Source organism: Pelobates fuscus, chromosome 9, assembly GCF_036172605.1.
Source record: "Pelobates fuscus isolate aPelFus1 chromosome 9, aPelFus1.pri, whole genome shotgun sequence".
Taxonomy (NCBI): Eukaryota; Metazoa; Chordata; class Amphibia; order Anura; family Pelobatidae; genus Pelobates; species Pelobates fuscus.
The window spans coordinates 64,258,369-64,264,671 of NC_086325.1; positions in this window are offsets into that span (position 1 = coordinate 64,258,369).

Sequence of the window (6,303 nt, forward strand, 5' to 3'; positions counted from 1 at the left end):
TGCACTATGGGCACTTAGACCCACTCTTTGTCTTGCACACTGTTATTCCTAGCCAGCATCTGTGATGGGAAATAGGCATTCATCTAAACGTTTAGATTGAGCTTTAGCTTAGAACACCCTTGAAGGTGTTTAAGGAGATTAGGGCTAGTTTAGAGGATTCTTCTTAGACCTCTCTGAGTCTTTATAGCCCTTCTACCTATCCAGCATTTCTGGAAATTAGCTAAGAGAAAGGGTGGCTGTGTGTCTGTGATACATTTAACTTTATATCACCTTATTGACACTTTATCACTCCGGTCTCCATACTCTCTGCCTATACCCATCTATTTAGAGGGAGTTTCCTTGCCCCGCCAATATTATATAATAGGTAATAGTATTACCATTATTACACAATTAGCCACTATAGGGGAATGAGTATAGTATCCCTTTGTTATTTATAAATGATACAATATAGACTTTTGTCCATTATTTAATTTACTTTAACAAAGGGTACTAACCACGGTATTAGGAAGCATTACTCTGCTTTCCCTTTCTCCCTCTATTATACACCTATGCTCACTAGGATTTGTAGGTATCACTTTATTATAGTTGTCTAACCTTTTCCTATGCCAGTTTTAGATCTCCTTCTTGGGAGATTTTTTCTTTTTTCAGTTTATTAGCATACTTTCAGAGTGTCAGGATCGGGACAGGGATCCAACACGCAGAGTACAAAGAGTGGAAAGGTACGTATACCGGGCCTTAGAATGGCCGGACTAACGTACCGAGAGTAAAGAATAGTCAGAGGCAAGCCGAGGTCGAGGGAACGAGAAGACAGATAAGCGAGAGACAAGCCGGGTCAAGGGATAACAGAGAAACAGGGTAGTACAACGAGCCGAGTCAAAACCAAAGGAGCAAACAGAATACCAGAGCACTGAGTGACTAGACAAGCTAGAACCACGACAGGGCAATGAGCTGAAGTAAGGAGTAAGCTTAAATACCCTGGCTCTGGATGGAAATCACGCCTCTGACAAGTACCGATTGGATATCGGACACTTGAGTGACAGATTGCTCGTGCTAGCGTCATGACGTCACGTATTGAGCGTCCTGCTAGAAAAGGACGTGGATTCCTCGCGGCCGGTGTTTAAGTGACTGGATGAACCGCGAGGAACGGAGGAAACAGCTCGCCTGGACGGATATACCACCAAGTCTCTACCTCCCTTAGAGGTAGAGGCCTCAGGTACCCTGACACAGAGACCCTTGGTGTTGTACGTAGCTGGGTGGAGGAAGAGACCTTCAATGACATCAGTGAGGACAAGGAAAGGACATGGCTAGCTTGGTATCCAACCTTGTGCAAATGGGGAGTTAGCGGTTGTGCAAATGGACTGTTTGTGGTTGTTTGCGGTGCGTTAAACGGGGAGTTTGGTCTGTCACTGTGAAGCGGGCGTAACCCTTACACTACCTGATCGATACAACATCATACAGTAAGTCCCCCCCTCAATATGTTTATGGCCCCCACCCACCGCTCACGGGTGGGGGCTGGGGGGGAGGACAGTAGGTCCCCCCCCTTATCCTTATTTACTGAATATTCCCCTGCATAACAAGGTTTGGCATTTAGTGAATATTCCCTATTCTGCTCTGTGTCAGTGTGTATCAGGGTCTCTGAGGACAGGTGTCAATCCATATCTGCCAAGTGACCCTGTGTAAGAGGAACAGTCCCTATTCTGCTCTGTGTCAGTGTGTATCAGGGTCTCTGAGGACAGGTGTCAATCCATATCTGCCAAGTGACCCTATGTAGGGGGAACAGTCCCTATTCTGCTCTGTGTCAGTGTGTATCAGGGTCTCTGAGGACAGGTGTCAATCCATATCTGCCAAGTGACCCTATGTAGAGGGAACAGTCCCTATTCTGCTCTGTGTCAGTGTGTATCAGGGTCTCTGAGGACAGGTGTCAATCCATATCTGCCAAGTGACCCTATGTAGGGGGAACAGTCCCTATTCTGCTCTGTGTCAGTGTGTATCAGGGTCTCTGAGGACAGGTGTCAATCCATATGTCAAGATGTCAATATGTCATATGTCAGGTGTCAATCCATATCGATTGTGATTTAGGAATGTTAGGTGATTTATGCCCTTTATGAATCAAAACCAGACTCTGCATCAACTGTGTAATTTTCCATGGGAGTTTTGCCATGGATCCCCCTCCGGCATGCCACAGTCCAGGTGTTAGTCCCCTTGAAACAACTTTTCCATCACTATTGTGGTCCCTGTGGGTTTTAAATTTCGCCTGTCCATTGAAGTCTATGGCGGTTCACCCGGTTCGCCGGTTCACGAATGTTTTCGGAAGTTCGCGTTCGCCGTTCGCGAACCGAAAATTTCGTGTTCGCAACATCACTTCTATTGAATTAAACTTCTCTCTTTGCATTTTGAGCGCTTGTCTTGGCCTTTTTTTGTTTTTTTTCCCCTATGCTCTATTAAAAAATGTTTATGACAGATACAATTTATAGGATATTTCAAAGCACCATAATCACTACAGCACTGCCACTCCCTATGCGCTGTACTGTTTATGGTGTTTGGAATGTTCATTTAATACCATATACTCTGTTTTTTTGGGGCTTGCCCACTGTCACAGTTCCTTTATGACTCATACGAAGCCACATTAGTTTATATGCTGTAACTAGGCTGGTATGGACTGGAAGTCATATTACAATTCTGTTCACTTTCATTCTAAAGTAATTGAACTTCTTATCACTTTTGAAAAAGTAGAAGATAACTTGGCTGTTTATTGCTTGCAATTATTTCAGAGACTCTCTTGAAGGGAAACGTTGCATAAATGCTATGATATTCAATGCTTACAGGTACAAAAGTACGCTCACATTCCACAGTAATGATTTACACTTGCCCTCAAACTGTAAATTTTTTTCTTGAATTTCATAAAAAGAAGATAGAGTTCGTAGTACAGAGCAGGGCTGCCATCAGAAATTTTGGGGCCCCTGACAAAGCACAAGGTCTGGGCCCCCCAGACCCCTCCCTCCCGGGCCCGCCCACGCCCTACCTAGTCCGCTGACAATGATGCGGGACTGAATGTGGTGTGTATAGTGGAAGTGAATTAGAATGTGTGTAATGGATGTAGTGTTTGTGTGTATTAGATACTGTTTGTGCAGTGAATGCAGAGTGTGTTAGTGTAGCGGATGCAGTGTGTATAGTGAACGCAGAGTGTGTTTGAGTAGTGGATGTAGTGTGTGTACAGTGATGTAGTGTGTGTTTGTGTAGTGGATGTAGTGTTTGTATGTACTAGATGAAATGTGTTTAGTGGATGCAGTGTCTGTAGTTGATGTAGTGTGTGTATTAGATGCAGTGTCTGTGTATAGTGAATGCAGAGTGTTTCAATTTGTGGTGGATGTAGTGTGTGTACTGTGAATACAGGATGTTTGTGTAGTGGATGATGTGTGTACAGTTAATGCAGAGTGTGTGTCAGCATAGTGAATCCAGGGTGTGTGCATAGTTTAGTGAATGCAGAGTGTGTGTTAGTGTGTAGTAAATGCAGAGTGTGTCAGTGTAATAAATGTAGTGTGTGTGTTAGTGCAGTGAATGCAGAGTGTTTGTAAATGTGTAGTGAATGCAGAGTGTGTGTTAATGTGTAGTGAATGCAGAGTGTGTGTTAATGTGTAGTGAATGCAGAGTGTGTGTTAATGTGTAGTGAATGCAGAGGGTGTGTTAGTGTGTAGTGAATGCAGAGGGTGTGTTAGTGTGTAGCGGATGCAGAGTGTGTGTTAGTGTAGTGAATGCAGAGTGTTAATGTGTAGTGAATGCAGAGAGTGTTTGAGTAGTGGATGTAGTGTGTGTACAGTGATGTAGTGTGTGTTTGTGTAGTGGATGTAGTGTTTGTATGTACTAGATGAAATGTGTTTAGTGGATGCAGTGTCTGTAGTGGATGTAGTGTGTGTATTAGACACAGTGTCTGTGTATAGTGAATGCAGAATGTTTCAATTTGTGGTGGATGTAGTGTGTGTACTGTGAATACAGGATGTTTGTGTAGTGGATGCTGTGTGTACAGTTGATGCAGAGTGTATGCTAGTGTAGTGAATGCAGAGTGTGTGTCAGTATAGTGAATCCAGAGTGTGTGCATAGTTTAGTGAATGCAGAGTGTGTGTTAGTGTGTAATAAATGCAGAGTGTGTGTTAGGGTGTAGTGAATGCAGAGTGTGTCAGTGTAATAAATGTAGTGTGTGTGTAAATTTGTAGTGAATGCAGAGTGTGTGTTAATGTGTAGTGAATGCAGAGTGTGTGTTAATGTGTAGTGAATGCAGAGAGTGTCTTAGTGTAGTGAATGCAGAGAGCGTGTTAATGTGTAGTGAATGCAGAGAGTGTGTTAATGTGTAGTGAATGCAGAGAGTGTGTTAATGTGTAGTGAATGCAGAGAGTGTGTTAATGTGTAGTGAATGCAGAGAGTGTGTTAGTGTGTAGCGGATGCAGAGAGTGGGTTAGTGTGTAGCGGATGCAGAGTGTTAATGTGTAGTGAATGCAGAGTGTGTTAGTGTGTAGCGGATGCAGAGTGTGTGTTAGTGTAGTGAATGCAGAGTGTGGTAATGTGTAGCGAATGCAGAGTGTGTGTCAGTATAGTGGATGCAGTGAGTGTGTTAGTGTGTAGTGTATGCAGAGTGCATGTTGTATTAGTGAATGCAGTGTGTGTATTGTATTAGTGTATGCATTGTGTGTGTTAGTGTATGCCGTGTGTGTTGTATTAGTGTATGCAGTGTGTGTGTTTGTGTATGCAATGTGTGTGTTTGTGTATGCAGTGTGTGTTGTATTAGTGTATGCAGTGTGTGTGTGTGTTGTGTCAGTGTATGCAGTGTGTGTGTGTTGTGTCAGTGTATGCGGTGTGTGTGTGTTGTGTTAGTGTATGCAGTGTGTGTTGTGCCAGTGTATGCAGAGTGTGTGTTGTGTTAGTGTATGCAGTGTGTGTTGTGTTGGTATATGCAGTGTGTGTGTTGTGTCAGTGTATGTAGTGTGTGTTGTGTTAGTGTATGTAGTGTGTGTGTTGTGTTAGTGTATGTAGTGTGTGTGTGTTGTGTCAGTGTATGTAGTGTGTGTGTGTTGTGTCAGTGTATGTAGTGTGTGTGTGGGTGTGTTGTGTTAGTAGTGTGTGTGTGTGTGTGTGTTGTGTTAGTGTATATAGTGTGTGTGTTGTGTCAGTGTATGTAGTGTGTGTGTGTTGTGTCAGTGTATGCAGTGTGTGTGTTTTGTCAGTGTATGTAGTGTGTGTGTTGTGTCAGTGTATGTAGTGTGTGTGTGTGTGTGTGTGTGTTGTGTCAGTGTATGCAGTGTGTGTGTTTTGTCAGTGTATGTAGTGTGTGTGTGTGTGTTGTGTTAGTGTATATAGTGTGTGTGTTGTGTCAGTGTATGTAGTGTGTGTGTTGTGTCAGTGTATGTAGTGTGTGTGTTGTGTCAGTGTATGTAGTGTGTGTGTTGTGTCAGTGTATGTAGTGTGTGTGTGTGTGTTGTGTCAGTGTATGTAGTGTGTGTGTGTAAATGTCCAATGAGGAGGGGGAGGGGGGGCATTTTAACATTATTTAAAAAAAAAATTTAATTTAATTAATTCAATTGTTTCTCCCCCCTCCCTGCTTACCTGTGTCTAGGGAGGGGGGAGATTCCATCCCCGGTGGTCCGGTGGCATGGTGGGGCCCCCCGGCTTCCTGTTACCGCAGAGGGGGCCCAGGCAGCACACAGCTTCTCCTCTTCTCTCCTCCAATAACTCTCGCAAGACCCGCGGAGCGTTGCCATGGTGACCGGGTCTCGCGAGAGTTATTAGCAGGGAGGAGAAGAGAAGAAGCTGTGTGCTGCCTGGGCCCCCTCTGCGGTAACAGGGAGCGGGGGGCCCTCGGCTGCACACATAGATAGCGATATTCGCTATCTATGTGTGCAGAGAGGGAAAGTGGGGCCCAGGACTGCCAGAGCAGTCCGGGCCCCCCAGGGCCGCCGGGCCCATGACAACTGTCACGGTTGTCACCCCCTGATGGCGGCCCTGGTACAGAGTGTCGGTTTAAAGACGCGGCCTGTCTCTTGTTTCTGCAATCAATCACAATTAACAACTCACTTCGTAATAAGTATTTTCTTTTTCTTTTATATTTCCCCTTTGTGTTAGAATAAGCCATCTGATTTATTGTAATTAAAATAAACATTGCAAATCCACTTTGGTTTGTGTTTTTAAAGAGACAGTTTGTTTTATTTGCATTATTGTAATGATTTAACAACTTCAGCTTGCTTTAGAGGTTAACCATGTGTTTTATGTTGTTAATTCGTAAGAGTATTTGGCATTTTAAAAACATTAAGTTGC